This window comes from Cynoglossus semilaevis, chromosome Z (genome assembly GCF_000523025.1).
Source record: "Cynoglossus semilaevis isolate Cse_v1.0 chromosome Z, Cse_v1.0, whole genome shotgun sequence".
In the NCBI taxonomy this organism is placed as follows: domain Eukaryota; kingdom Metazoa; phylum Chordata; class Actinopteri; order Pleuronectiformes; family Cynoglossidae; genus Cynoglossus; species Cynoglossus semilaevis.
This window is the reverse complement of record NC_024328.1, coordinates 2253895-2270337: the sequence shown is the minus strand read 5'-3', so window position 1 is coordinate 2270337 and position 16443 is coordinate 2253895. Positions and strand designations below refer to the sequence as shown.

The 16443-nt window shown below is 40.5% G+C and overlaps 1 protein-coding gene across 5 annotated transcripts in view; it reads right to left on the bottom strand.

The window, feature by feature from the left end:
* cux2b (cut-like homeobox 2b) overlaps nucleotides 1-16443 on the bottom strand; it is a 104919-nt gene that overhangs the window by 73393 nt on the left and 15083 nt on the right. The gene's annotated exons all lie outside the window — the stretch shown is intronic.

Here is a 16443-nt window from a genome sequence, read left to right as displayed (position 1 = left end):
TTTTCCAGGAGTGCAAGCGGGAGAGAGGTGCGGATTAGGCAGCGCCTGTGAGCCGGAACAAGTCTGTCTGGGAAGGGATGAAGGCTACAAACCATAGATCTAATTCCCGCTCATGCTGCTCGACAGCGGAGACACTCTCACACAGCTAGTGAGAATTAGGCCCATTTGCTCCCTTCAGTCTGAAGCAAGCGAACACCGGAGCAGACGGGGAGAAGTTGACAGACTCCTCACATCCTGCCCTCACTCCTCCATCCCCTCCGACTCCTTGCGCTGTTTCCAGCCCACCTCTAAAAACTGTCTCCAGTTTGTGCTCATTTTCTATTGTTTCTTCTGCCTCAGGTCTTTATTACTGCTGACATTAACATGAGCACACGGTGCAAAAGAAGCAATCCTGCGAGGGAGGGGGAAAGGTGGTATTCAACTGGCTGTGGAGAAAATGTTTGCACCTGTGGCCCCATCGATTGCGCGCTTCAATGCCAATGCTCAGAAGTTCCTGTCTTTTTAATGTGTGTAATTCTTTGCCTCAGGTCATGCGATTACCCTGAGGTGAAGGAAGGTTCACGGGGGCGTGAGCAGCGACGGATTAGTCCATTTACAGTCCTTACCTTCTTAAGTCTACCTTAGAAACGCAACCACTCCTGCCGCCATGTTTCACCATCACCCAAACTAAAGCCAAGTCAACACAGGAGAACCTGGCTTCAGAGCCATGCAACCAAGAGATCAGATCAATGTGACTGACCCAGATATACAACCCCCACTCCCACTGTTTGGACCAAGTTTGGTTGTGTGTCAATCATGGCTTTAGCAGCCAGAAAGAGCTGACTATAGATCTCATGTGACTCTAGAATTCTAGAGGGAAGAGATGCAACTGAATAAGCATAGTTTGGCCTTAAGAACAGAACCTAAAATACCTTGTGTTTCCCCATCAGTGGTACATGCCAAATAAAATGCCTCTGTGCATTGATACATCCACAGCAGGGGGCAAATCCTACAACTCCTCCCATTTTCAATGTTGTTAACATGAATTGTTGACAAAGAGATTGAAATGACTAAGATATAATATTACAGTAGCAAATGTATTTTCCTTTACTCCCCTGAACTTCCATGTCTCCGTATCCATCTGCTCAGCCAATCAAGCCAATAAGATGTGGATTTAAAAAATGAATAATGGATAAATGTCCAAAACACAGGAAGGAGTCTGGGAACACAAAATCAGGAGGGTTCTCACATTAAATGTCAGATCTTGGACAGATGGTTCCTACTAGTTGTTGTCAAGGACACAATCAAACAAGATAGGCCCAGGCTGTAAGCGGGCTGCTTCCAGGCACACAGACCTATTAGGGTCATGGAGGGTAAGCTCTAGATAATGGCCAAGGCACTCTGAACAGCACTGGAGCCCCAAGTACAGGAAATGAGGAGAGGTCTTTCTTTTAAGGCAAATAAATGGCTTTCACGTGTTTCATGTGTCTTATAGACTTCACTGTGAAGACCGGCACTTGCCAACTTGAAATACTTGCCTCCTACATCAGAGATGCAATGAGCGGCTTAACAACTTTTTCTGATTTCCTGAAATTTTTTTTTTTTTTTTGGTTACATTTTAAATTCCCCACAATCTCCCTAGAAATTAGAGAGAAGGAGAAGGAACATATGTACCTAAAAAAGAAAACTGTGAATTTGTTCCTTTAGAATCATATGGGATGTTTGTTGTTTTCTTCTAACTGGTTAAAAGAAACCATTTCACTGGGCAGGTTTGAGCCTCTTTATATTTTTCACATTGTGCCAAACAATACCATCTCAAGGGAGTTGGTTAAGTCAGGTCAACCACATGGCTTTGGTGAGTAACCCCAGTCAGTACAATAAACCAGATTTACCACCACTAATGATTCCCTGCACACGGTTGATGCCAGCAAACCAGCTTTAAAAGCAGAAGTTTGATTTTAACACCATCTTTGGTGTTCGCAACCCAAAGTTACTGCATTTTTGTCCAACTGCAGTATTTTTGAAAATCTGATCTTGCCTAAAATATTGCAATCATTGTATTTCTAATTTATACAGTCTAATATTAAGGGTATAAGGAATGTGTATATATATTTTCCACATTATTTTCAAATTTAGCATGTTTTTCCTAATCTTATCATACCACTATAAAACAGCTAGCTAGCTAGAGTACAGGTGTATTACTATATATTTTTCAGACCAACAGGCGCACCGCATTATAAGGCACAATATCAATGAACAGGGATATTTTCATACATAAGGCGCACCGGGTTATAAGGCACATTAAGCGAAACAAAACAGTCAGCGAAACAACTAAGCGGAACAATCAAGCATGTCCTGATCCCTCTCTTCATTATTCAAGTCAGTCTCGTTGCTGTTAATTAGCTGTTCTGTGATGATTGCGATCTTTGTGAAAGCTCGGACGACATTTGAGACTGATACCTTAGCCCAGGCATCCACGATCCATTAGCAGATTGTGGCGTAACTCGCCCGGCGTTGCCTCCCTGTGTTGGTGAATGTGTGTTCGCCTCCTGTCATCTAATGCTTCCACGCAGCTCGCAATTTAACTTTAAACGCCCTGTTAACACCAATATTTAGGTAGTAGTGTAGGTGAAGTATTTTGGAATTCCGTGGTTAATCCACCCGGGATGATGCCAAGCCCTGAATTAGTTTGGTTCACTTGGGTTTTGACAATATCGGTGAGATGGGCGCGCATGGAGTCGTAGATCAAAAGGGACGGAAATTTGTGGAAAACAGTAGTGACCTAAGTTGACGTCTGAGTCTTCCAGCCGGGCACCATACATTGGCAATTCAAAAACACAACGCAACCCGAGTCTCCGGGTGTTGGGAGACATGACACAACGTTGCACGGATTTGGGTTACACAACTATACTGTAATAATTGTTGTTGAGCATCCTCTAATTGAGATAACAAAGTTAAACGTCATTGTTGGCTCCCAGTGTGTAATGCGCTGTGTGGCTTGACTTTATAAAATCGGTTCGAGGTAAGCACAACAAGAGGTAATACATAAGGCGCAATGGGTTATGAGGCGCACTGTTGATTTTTGAGAAAATTAAAGGATTTTAAGTGTGCCTCATAGTGCGTAAAATAAGGTATATACGTTTTATGCAAAAATCTTTCAATTCTGATGTACCTATTGATTTGCCTGCCAACAGCAAAGTCACTATCTTTATTTACTGATGGGAAATCATGGCATTTGAGGTGAAACAGCAATTGGAGCTCCCTCTGGTGGGCTCAGGATGATCAGACAGACTCAAAAGGTTAAAACGATTTAAGTAAAGGCTCCAACACATTAACATTTTTAAATATGAAAAGTGAAACAGCATGTGCCTTTGTTTTTCTAGGACACAAAAATTGTCCTCAAAATGGCCAAACATTTAAGCAGTTCAACGAAGCTGTATGAGACTCAGTGGTGTTCTATGGAGCTTCCTAGAGAGCAGTGAGAAACAAGTGATATGACAAAAAAGAGAGAATGATTAAAGTGTAATATGGCACAGTAGAGGAAGGAGAAAGGGGAGAGAAAGGGTGATTTATCCCTTCACGGCCTTTTGACACTAAATTAAACTGTTGAGTCCATTCCCCTGTGCCAGCTAGTTATCTTTCCAGGCTAATTTAACACTATAATTTACATTCCATATAAAATACATCCTGATGTGCTGCTGTCAAGGCTGTACATCATTTGCGCAGAGTGCTCCAGTTTCAGTGAAAAGGACAGAATTAGATCATATTCATGATGCAATTAAACACTTCAGTGGGAATCGATGTAAAACTGATGAGGCCTGAAAACAATGCATATGGCTGAGAACATTAGAACACATTACCTAGCCTTGGATCCCCGGCTCCATGGGCGCAATTTAAAATCCTCCACCACTGCACTGCACGTCTCTGCAGATTCATAATGCAGGCGATAATAAATTAATTTTTCACAAAATTATTCAACTACTAAATTGCCCGTAGTAACTGGGTATCCCATGAAAGTGAAGTGAATTATTAAGTAGGGGAACTGTTTGTTCTCACAATGTGGGGTGGGGGAATGTGAAGAGGGGTGAACTGGCCAAAACAGGAAAGGACAGGGACATAGGTTAGAAGTCAGAGTGAAGGGAGCTTTCATTAAAAACATCAGCAGCGATGTAAAAATGGCAAAATTTATGTATCTTCCGCCTGAGCATCCAGCTGAGTTGACGGTATTGACCATGTGCCCAAGGGCAGATGACTGGCTTTCCTTACAAGGCAGCGCTGCACACTCACATGTTCAACTGGCAACAGTCTGTCTGGAGCTGGCAAACCACTGGAAGAGGCAGCCAAATGTTACAGCAGCTCACCACGTTTTACATAATCAGACTGACAATAGAGTAGACCACACACTAACTCACTTAAACACACACACACATTTACACATGCAGCTCAAGCCATTGACATGTATTAAAAAATAAGTTCATACTTGTAAAATTGTAATTTTACTAAGGACAGTTTTTTAAAGAATTTGGGTGTAATTTTGTAATTATTATTATTATCATTATTTTGCCTTTTTTTATTACACTTACATTAAGCTATTTTTGTGTCACCTTTAAAAACATTCTTTTTCTACAAAATGTCGTAATATCTCCCTATTTTTAAGATCACTCCTAGATCTTCTTTAACAATTTTTAAAAACACTTTTATTTTTCTAATAGTTTAGAGATTGATGTACAGCTTGATGACATCATCTTTCGATATCTTTCTTCTATTTACATACATTTAGACAAAATTATGTACAGTATTTTTCTTTTGAATAGATTTAAAATGTTATCTTTTCTTACCAAACATACTAATTTAATTACCTAAAAATAAATGTTTTTATTTATGCAATATTTTATTTATTATAGCATGCCAACTCCAGTAATAGGTCACTTTGGATTTAGTAAGTCAGTAATTCTTTAAAAAATCTACTGTAGACTTTAGAAATAGAAATTCTTATTTAAAGCCTGCTCAGTAAGGTCTATACCACCTAATTGTTTTCCATATTTATTCAAACCTAGTAGTTATGAAGAATAAAGGTGGAGATTTGGAATTTAGGAGTTATACAGGGGGCACAGTTGAAGCAATTTGTAACAATTCATGACATGTTGAGTTGGCCTCTCCAACTGTAACTGTAATTATGCTTAATGGCCCTTTAATCTGTCCATCAGACAGGAGGTGAGCTGTGGGGCCAGAATAAAGTGCTCCAGTCGTCATAGTGTGTCAGAGTGGAGTTATAAGTGGTGCACGACTAAATGCCAGGGCCGTCCTCTTTCAGTTCACACTAAGGGGCACACGGGCACACACACACACACACACACACACATACAGGCCACAAGCCACCCACTGAATTATAGAAGTTCACTTTTCTCCAACATAAATGTATGAATATGAAGCCAACAACTACCTGAAGTGTGTGGACATCTGTTGGACATAATCTACTCTGACAAAACCCTAATCAACTCAGATTAGAAAAACTAATGTAAAACCTAATGTCGCGATGAGATATCTGATCAGTGTTGTCCAGCTGGTACCCTGGCACGCAGCCATCAAAACAGGCTTAAATTATTTTTTTCTTTAATTTTTTTCTTTGGACATTTTTTGGACTACAGACAACCACAATGACAGACCTGGACTGTCCCTACAAGGACACGAATGAAAATGAAAAAGGGTCCTCCCTTTTTCATTTTCAGTTGCAAAGATCAGCCTATAAAAATAAACTCAATGTTAGTGTCCTGGATATATCTTTCAGTAGCATGTTTTACTGTCATAGCCGACATAGCATCGGATGTATGTGTACATCGGATGTACATGTTTTCACCATATTCTTTACAAAATAATATTTGAATTTGTTCAGTCTAGTAAAGTCATAATAGTTTTTTCCATGGTTTTAAGTGTAATGTTTTTTCTTTGTTAAGCTTTTTTAAGTTGACATGAGAACCCTGTTCCAAAACTCTATGACATTTAGAGTAACATCTTGACATTGCCAGCATCTGGGTAATGGCATTTCTAAAGTGATGCTTGGACCCAGTCAGTAGTGCCTTCTAAAAAAAAACAAGAATCTATTTATTTTTGTCTTGTTTTGATGGGGCAGCACAGTGTTCTAGCCTTGTTTGGCTGAACGTCCTTCCTAAGGCAATCTTTCCCTTTGGCAACTGATGACAGAAAAGCTGGAGATTAGATCATTTCAGTTTATGAAAGAAGAAAAGAGTCCGGGTCACGTCAAGTAGAGCACATACTGTAGCTCAACAGTCACACAGGTCTAAGTTCTCCTTCATTTAGACTAAAGCCACGCTGCAAAGAGTATTCTGAGCACAGCGATGGCACCAGGTCAATCCCAGTAGTAATAGCAGGGACACAGAGCTCATACCAAAACAAGGATGAACAAATAGTACCTTTGTACCAGGGGCCATTTGCACTCGGCTCAGGCGTCTGGCCATCTCACAGCCTGGCTGATCCAGCTCCTAGTCCAGGCTCAGCATCTGCACTCGCTGTATTTGTTATGGTGGGCAGGCATTCTCCTTCTCCTTCACTGTTTTTGTACCCAAACATTGGACGGTGAAGGAGGGGAGGACGAATCACTGGCAGACCTGCTCCTGTTGTTCCCTCGACTGTCAACACTTCTCACAAACTTCACCCCTGCCTGGACACATCGATACAGAGAAGTGACTGCCGTTTGCTTTATGATCGCCTTGTTTTATTCTCTCAGCCGGGCTTTTTCTCAGCCCTCGCTGCTCTAATCAGACCGACTGGTATGGACAACAGAGCCATTGTCTCTTTAAGTGAAAGAGGCAGTGGATCAGTGAATCCCTTTCCATTTTGCCGCTTTATTAGCCCAGCGGCCCACTACTGTTTATACTAGTGGGCATTCTGTGTTTGCTGAGAACAATTACAGTATGACAAATGATCCGTCAGTGCCATCTATCAGGCAGGGGCTGACAGGAATCCTATAGACAGGGCAGCCATTCGTCCCCCGCTCGCCGTCCTCTGGGGTCCCATGCTTTGGTCTCCATGACAACGTGCAAGCCACTTGCCACGCTTGCCACTTCACCGTAAGAGATGAGCGACCGTGAGTGGCTTTGAAAATTAGCCTTTGACAACCTCGTGTTCCCTTGCACTCCCAGGATCCTAGCCCACTGTCCAGCCCTTTTGGAGGGGCAGAATTCCTAAAACCTTTTTTTCACAAACACAAGGCCTGACTGGAAGGCAGGGCTCTGCCATTAACATACGTTAGGGTTTCAATGTTATAGAGCCTGTGCTGCATGATACCCAACATTAACCTCACAGCTATATTAAAGACCCAACGGTAGAGAAATGAGAGAGACTCTAACATGGTCATCATCCCTAAACGGTGGGGGGGTGGAATAAATGGGTGCAGCAGACAGAGAAAGGTTAGGAGCAGCTGAATGCACATAAGATGCCAGTACATTATCAGACTGTCAGAACTTTCATCTGTGTATTACATTAATGTCCCTCCAAAAAAAAAAAAAAACTTTGTATACTAAAAAAAAAAAAACTCAAACAGCAGCATGTGACCACTTCAGCTCTCATCAAACATTTTCAAAATTATTTAAAAAAAAACATAACATAATATCAATAAAACAATTTAAATTGGCAGTATTTTAGCTTACTCTTAAGTGTTGTTGTGTAGTGGATTATTTTCCATTTCTTACTTCTTGTTTTTATATATATATATATATATATATATATATATATATATATATATATATATATATATATATATATATATACACACAAGAAGTAAGAAATGGAAAATAACCCACTACACAACAACACTTAAGGCCCCAAATATAACAGCCCCAGTCTGAAGACTAAGGTCCTGTACTGTGTCTTGAACTGTTCAACAGATTCCTGGTGGCAGCTGAGCTTCATGAACATGATGCAAACTCTGTATGTGTGTCTTTAATACAGTCCATAAAGCCAGAAACACTTGCAGAATCACTGCTATATAGATGCTATATATAAAGTAGGGGATATTATGCCTCTGTACTCGGAGTGCGATGCGGAGATACACCTCATGGGGAAAATGTTTATGCCATAAACTACCCTTGGCTGCTGAGGATCACATCACTACTGTGAAAGAAACAAACAAAGCTGCTTGAATGCTGTGCACTGTCAAAAAGCAGGCTTTTACGGCTCGTGATTAATCATATTTGGAGAAACATTAAAGGGAAAGGAGGAAACAGGCTCCGGCACCAGGAGGTAAGGGTGTCAAGTGATATAACCCACCACTGACATCAAGCAGAGTCAGCGAGCTCATTGATGTGGCAGCGTCTCATTTTCACCAGTTTTGGAAGCAGACAGTTCTGCAGCGCCTTGCGGTTCTTAATTATCTTCCGACTTTGTCTAATTCAATCAACACAAGTCAGATTTGGCTGCGAAAATGGCACTCACATCCCCTCAAGCTCAGCAAGTCACAAAACACAGAATAAGTGGAACAGTCAAACTGACAAAACAGCACAGAGGTAAAAACCAGTTACTGTAAAAAAAAAAAAAAGGATAAGGGAAAAGATCAACCAATCAGCTATTTTGTTATAAGTTATGAGGCTGTGTTAGGTAGACGGGTGGTGCAGGTTGGAGGACAGAGGAGTCAAGTCCTCTGTGACACTGCAGATGCTGCTGAGGTCACTGGCTCAGCTCTGACTCTAGCTTTACCTTTCACTGCCACTGCGTGATATATTCACTAGTAAACTACAAACCTGCTTTCTCAGACCACAAAGAGTGGTCTGCACTGAATTTGACCTTTGTTGTAAAAAACCCTTCTGGCTAAGAAGGTAGATCACAAATTCTGTTTGTTTCTTTCAGAAACATTATTCGGGGACTCTACAGAAGAAACCCTGAAAGGATCAATCACTTTCTTCCCAATCTTCATAACCTACATATTGTTTTATTAATGACAGAGCACTAATAAATATATAATAAATATACTCATGGTCTCTGCTTTAGTCAAGGGAATGGAACGACTTCTATTTTTTTTTAAAAGTATGTGCACTATTAGACACATCGAAATGCTCTAATAACCTTGAACTTGACCTTTTACCTTCATGCAGCACCAGATAACACGACTTTTGAAGGAAAGACACTTCTTAACATTTAACTTTCAGAACACTGGAGAAAAAAAACAGAAAAATAAAATACTGCATTTCTGTGAGAAGTGATTCCTGTATTGATGGTTGTTGGTCAGCAAATGTGTAATAGGCAAAAATTAAACACCCCACTGTCTCTTTGACTGCACATCCAAAACACAAAGAGCCTAATAAAAGAGAGTTGCAAGGATGTGCCCCCCCACACACACACACACACACACTTTACCTCAAGATCCTTTTCCCCTTGGCCACAATTCCCACTCATTCACCTCCCATCTAATTCCAAGGGCCACAGCGTTATTAGACTCTGACATTATTAGCTCAAATAGCCGAGCGGCCTTGCTGTCATTATAAAGCCTTTACTTTAGCGCTGACTGCCAAATCTGTTTTGCACCGGCTGCAGTCTCTGCCAAAGCCAACAATGGCAGATTAGTTGTGGCCTTTTCCTGTTGCAGCAGAGGTTAATGTAAAGTGACAGGGTTGAGTCTGCCTCCATTAAGTGTGCAGAGAGATATTACAGCAGTTTGTTACATCAGATCATTATTGGATTAAACAGCAGGCACAACAATTAAAGTTTCTTTTTCATTTTTAGGCAGGAAAACAAAACAGGCAGCCAGAGTTTACTCCAGTCAGAACAAAGGCTCTGCTGCGGTACGATTCGATAAGAGAGGACGCTTCGTATTAGTTTTTTGTTTTTTTGTAATTTTCACACTGATGTTAATTCGTTATTTATGAAGCAACAAAAGTTCAGCACAAACCAAGAAATGGTAAAATAGAGAAACGTTAAATAGTCAAAGCTAGAAGTCTCACCAAGTTCACTTCACAGAGTCTTTTGGAGGACGGGTGATTGGTGGTGGGGGTTTTATCGACTTCCTTTTTAGGTTCTACTTTTGGTAAACTATTAACATAAGGATTTTTTCTGCTTCTCTGGGAATATTCTCCTTTTACTTGAGTATTATAAACTGTCTTGAACAGATGGATTCAAAGTTAAATATCCACAAGGAAACAGTGACGTGTCCAAATTCTGTTTATCTTTTGGGAGATTTGTTCTCTTGACCCATTTAAAACACTTACATTTTGGGGGCGCAAAAACTCTAAAACTAAAAAAGTTTTCAGACCCTGGTTTTGTTTGCAAGAGGATTAAGAACCACATGGGTCAGGGTTGGCTCGTGATTCTTTCTGCCTTCTGTCCTGGTTTAGTTATCTGACCATCATAGCTATAACTGTGTGGAAGGTCACTGAATCTGACCAATAAGCCGTTATTAATCTTCACAGAGTCGTCCATTAGACCATCCAATTTTTATGACCCTCTTCTTTATTAGTTCAGGTATCAGCTGTCCACATCAGAAAGAAATATGGGCCTGGAAAAAGTCCTGATGTTTATCATTAAGGCTATTCCCAGAAGTGGAGGGTGATCTGGACCAGGTAGAGTAAACCTGAAGCGCAGCTGAGGGAGGGGGGAGACAGGGAGGGAGCTGCATCTGCCAGTCTCCTGGGGTATTCCCCACTGTCCCGTTACCTCCGATAAATCTCTGTGCTTTACGATTAGGTACATAAAATGAGTCATAGATCTGGACGGTAAATAAGAGCTTGTCAGTGGGGCTGACGCCAGGCTCAGCTCCTCCTCCACCTCCTATTCTGCCAGATAGTCCCTCTGTAACCCAGCCATCAGACTTCTGCTATTGAGCTGGGGCTAAAAAGGCTCCAATAAATAAGCCTGATATTTCCCCCAGGACCAGTGTGGTGCCACCCTGAAGCGTGCTTGCATATGCTGAACAAACAGAAAGGGTCTGGGACTTCGGAAAGAAGCGCCGTCTGGATACTAACTTTTATTTCTTTTCTTTTTTTTTTCTTTTTTTTTATCATAGTCTTCTCAAAATGTTGTTGTTATAATTACTTCTTTCAGAACGAGGCCAAGAGTCGATGGATCAATCCATCTCAAGTATATTCAAACTGTATGTCAGACTCCAACGACACTGATGTCTTTTAATGGACCTGAAATCCATACTCGCAATTAAGCATGCAAAATCTGCCATTAAGTAAGTCCACTTACAGCATCTCCGCTCCGCTGATGTTTCACTGGGGTTTTTTTTTTTTTAGGGTTTTTTTTCTCATTTATAAAGAGTCCTTCACAAAACTGAAAGAGAACCAGGGAGGTGAGCAGAGGGGAGAATAGAGGGATGCTCTCCAACTGCACTAACACACATGATGGACACTTCCTCTGCAGCACCAGCTAATCATTGCTGCCGATTCGTTTACACTGCTCCAAAATGACTCCCTGAATGACCACCTTTGCATATTAAACAGACAAACAGACAATGGGGACCAAATGTTGGAAGGACAGCGAAACACAGCCAGTGTCATGATAGTCTGGGGAAGAGGAGACTCATAATGCTTTATGTACTAATGGGAACTGGCCCAGGCTGATTGATAGCATATTAAACCACAGAAGTGTGTGTATGTGTGTGTGTGTGTATTAGTGCCTATCCTCTGCACATTTTGAAATGGCACCTGCATAACTGTTTTTAACACACATCAGCACCTATTCAGCATAACTGTATATGAAGTGCACTGCATCTCTTTTTCTCCGTGGCAGGAAAAAAAAAACAAGGCTATCAGGAGAAAGGTATGGAGAAGGAGAAGGAGAGCAGAGAATGTGCACGGCTAGAGGCACGTAATCAGCTCAGAATTCAAAATCTCCCCAGTTTGTACAGTTCTATAATCAGAGAGCGAAGAGGGAAAACAACGCCACCGGCACTGCAGCAAAGAGATTCAACAAATTTTCATTAGTGAGGAGGAAAAAAAAGGAACCCTGGGTGAAAACACAGCTTTTTTTTATACACGGTTTGATGTTCACACCACAGGTTCAGTTAGAGAAGGAGGATTATGATGTCATGTCTCATCACTGTTGACACCTGCGTTATCCTGGTTTTACTATCTGATTTATCCTTTCTCTTTTATTTTCAGCCACTCAGAAAGTGGAGCAAATGTCACATTTAGAAAAATCTTCAGTAAAATTTTTTACTTAACTGGTTGGGATTGGTTAAAAAAGAAGGCAATGTTTTCTATTCAACTTGTGTTTTTTGTCTAATTTACGTCTTTGCAGAAAATAAGGTCAATGTTATTCATGAGTGTATAATTTTATCAAAGACTATTTTTATTCACACTCACTAAAATACACTTAAATAAATTAACTCGCTGACTAAATATTTACATTACCGCTAAGACATTTCTCCACCGTTGTAAACAAAACTGCACAGGACGTGTAACAAGGATTATAATGAGTTAAGTGTAGGAGTATCCCTGTTATATTAATACATTCATAAGTCAATATAACGGACAGTTTTCTTTATTCTTAATTTCTAACCATTTCTTATGCAACACGTAAAACATTACTTATGTCATCATAACAGGCTTGAACCTTAATAATAGCAAAGCGTAGGTTGAAGAGCTACAAAATATTTTAACTTCAGCCAAAAATGTGCAAAAGAAAAACTAAATAAACTAAATAAAATATAATTGGCTAAATGTATAAGTGAAACTCACTGTTGATATTATATTAATTAGTCACATTAAATGTTAGTTCGGAAAATACTTAGTTACTCAAATTAATTCAAACTAAGCTATTAATAAGGGGGAAAAAAGCTAAAGATATCCAAAAAGAAAGAAGAATAAAGAAATACCCAGAAAAAATGAATTGTTAAAAAAAAAATTGTAAAATGGAAAATAATCTTAGTAAAGTCAGATAAATGTAGAGTTAAATTAAACAAATATTTACCTAAAGATGTCCTCTGACTCTGGAGTTGTACGTTGTTAATGCCCTGGTGTATTTCAGTATAACATCATGTGGTCAATAAGTCAATAGGTCACTGCATCAATACTGACTAGGTCAATACATCAATAACTGACCACGTCAATGCGGTACATCAATCTGACTCCCAGTCAATAAGTCAATAGGTGACTCAGTCAATAAACCAATATGTCAGCGTCACATACTGGTCAATGGTCACACCGTTGAGCCTTATGCAAATACACTGTCTCACTGTGACATGAAAGCATCATTGCCAAGAAGAAAAGTCATTAAATAAATATGATACTGCAGTATAACAGGGTACAACGCAGTTTTACTTTGTTATTCTGATACTGGATCTATTATTTTCTTCTCGTTTCTTCTTCTGTGGTTACTGTACATGAGTCATCTGCATGTGAGCACTGATGGAATCAGATGTGACTAATTAGTTCAAATCATATCTCTTCAGTTTCTGCCTTTTCTGAACAAACCCAATAAGTACATGAGGTTCTGTAGTGGGAAATGGTACATGTAGGCAGGAATCAATACATGGATCTCTGTGAGGTACTTCATTTCAAATCCAACCCTCTAGCACATAGTATGTAACTCTCATTCTGACTTACTATATTTACATCTGGTGAAGACAAAAGCTGTTAAAATGAATTTTTACTATAAATACAACAGTGAAGTGGTGTTAAGTACAAGATGTCAGAATAAAGTTCACCCACAGTCTGACATGTGGACGTGTTATTTCACTTTATCATGTTTTAAAATGTGTCTTTTTATTATCAATGCCTTAATTTTCCACCCAGAGATTAGGAACAGATTTTTGGCAGAGTTTTAGGTCATTTTTTACTTTTTTAGCCCACATTCAAGGTTTTTATTTGGAGTGGGGTGCAGGGTTTAAAGCATTTTTGACTACTGACAATTATTTTAGAACTAACTCTTCACTATGCTAGAGTTTTGGTAAACCTAAGCCTGTGGTTTTCAAAGTGAGGGCTGTGTAGAAAATTAGGATAAGAAAAAAAAAACTTAATGACCAATTATGACAGCACAGTGTACGCGTCTTAGAAATATCACAGGTAAACATTAGATTGATTACGTTCTCTGCTTTACCGTAACGTCCTCAGCCTTATCTTTACATGCACACTGAACTGAACTGCGATCGGAACAATGTACTTGAATGCTGGGTATTTAAAAACCAGATGTGCTCTGATGCCGTGCACACTGATGAGAGATGATCTCCTCATAATTTCGCCTTTGTATCCAGTCATAACTAGGTTTCATCAGCAGTTCCAGAGAGGTTCTGAACATTAAGTTTACGGGGTCCTCATTATTTAACATGTCAGGATCTTCTAATGAAAGTTTGATGGCACCGTTACAGCCACTTTTGTTGGCTGCACCTGTTAATGGGTGAGAAACCTCTCCATGGACTGACCAACATTCCCACAGGAAGAAACATACTTGTTGTTTTTTCCAAAATCCTGCTCTGGTTTGAACACAGCATCTTAGCTTCTTAGCTTCTTCTACTGACACCACACACTGCATGTTCTAGGTATTTCCGAACTCTGATTTTGGATAAAAGTTCATTATTAATTGTACAGACTCAAATGTAAGCAGCATATGACAGACGCAGAATTCACACCCAGCATTGACTGTTTCAATGTTTACGATGTTGTGCAGTCTTTGTCAATCAGTTATATAGCATTGACATCATTCTAAAAGTCTTCATACTGTCTATGGCTGAAGCCAACACAAGTCATCGTCTGGTGTTCTATTTCATGAGCACAAATCTGGGCTGGAAGCCATCACCTCCCCATGTCTGGGAAGTGAGCAACACTTTAACAATCTNNCATCCACAAAGGGTGTTCCCTACAGACTCGCTTCACCAACAACATCTTCCTCCTGGTTTTATTTATTGCTCCCACTTCCTCCAATTGTGACACCTGCAAAAGTTGAACAAATTGCAGCATGAACATTTACAATGAGGTTGCTGAGATTCAGATTAGTTCTGTTCAAGCCATCACAAAACAAAGAAATAGATCAAATATGGGCAAAAAGAAGGAGTTGCCCACTTAGTTTGATTAGTGAGTTCATCAGTGATTTGTTGTGGCCTCGATGGAAGTTGATATTGTTGTTGTTGCAGAAGATGAAGAGGCAGGACCCTGAGACCTGGACTGGCCAGGGACTGCAGTGGTGCAGTGATCAGAGTGAAACCGCTTCCTTCCTTCCCAATCTGCATAAAGTGAAAAACAAACGTTCCTGTAAATAAAGACGGCCGTCCAGCAACTGTCTTCGCAGCCACAATGGTATTGACTGTAGTCAGATGCTCTGCTGATTAAAAATTGATCCATTTTGAAAAAAAATCTAATCAACTGAATAGGATTCTTTCATATGTGTGGGGTGGGGTTGGCTTTGGGGGGAGGGGTTGAGCAGCTGCTGACACAGAGATGCAGGCGATCCTGTTATTAACCCCTGCACCTTCATGCAGGCCCACGCACCCTGCTCCCTAGTTCACTTCCCCCTGCGCCCCGAGACCAGACACAGCCCAGACGCTTTGAATTATTCAGCAGTCTGTGAGAGGCTCCGGCCACTTGCCCTATTAACTCTACCGGAGGAGGCCAGTGGCTGTAATGGCCAGGCCGGAGGAGCCCCCACTCCCAGTGGACAGGAGAGGGGCCGCTAACGCTGCGCTGCAGGGGATGTGAGAGAAAATTCATCAGGGGTTGAGGTCGCGGCAGGTTAATGATGCCGCACGTCTAGACTGATGCTGGACTCACCCTGCCCAAAAGGCAATGGGGGAGGGGCAGAGAAGCAATAATATTTTCATCTTTGAAGGAGAATCTGTCCTGCAATATTAAGTCCCAGAGCTTATTTATGAGAGAACAACATTGTTGACTCTAACCTTATCTACAATTGACCCGAGGATCCTGCTTTGATAATAATAGTGTATAATTCAGAACTCAGGGTAGACCTTCATTCTTATTTCCCAATTTCTTTTAGGACATAAACTAAAACAAATTACTAAACCCGAAACACTAAAAAACTGCCTCAATGACTATCAACTCTGCTTTTTTTGTGTGTTAGCAATTAACAATTTCAGTCATTTCAATTCCCAAATCAATTTCAATCAATTCATGGTTTTGTTTTGTTTCTACATAGTTCTAGAGAGTTCAAAGGACAGTGACATTTCTGTCATCAATGTTCTAGTCTAGAAGATACTGGTGGACTACAAGTAGGGGCATTATCCCTGTAAAATAGAATGATGCTACGTAGTATTGTTGTTAGCAAGCTCGCTGAGGACAAGTGTCATCTCTAATTCATTGATGCGAGATTGAAAAGATCGTCTCTACAACTCCGTCTGTGATTACACAATCCTTATCATCATTGCACATATCACAAACAACCCCAACTGCTGAAGAGTCACTCAGTAATCAGGGCAACTCCCCCAGAGAGAGGGAGATGAAGCTGGAGTTTGAGTCTCGTTTGGGAGCAGCTCAGTTTCCATGTGGCCCACATCGCCTTGGTGAT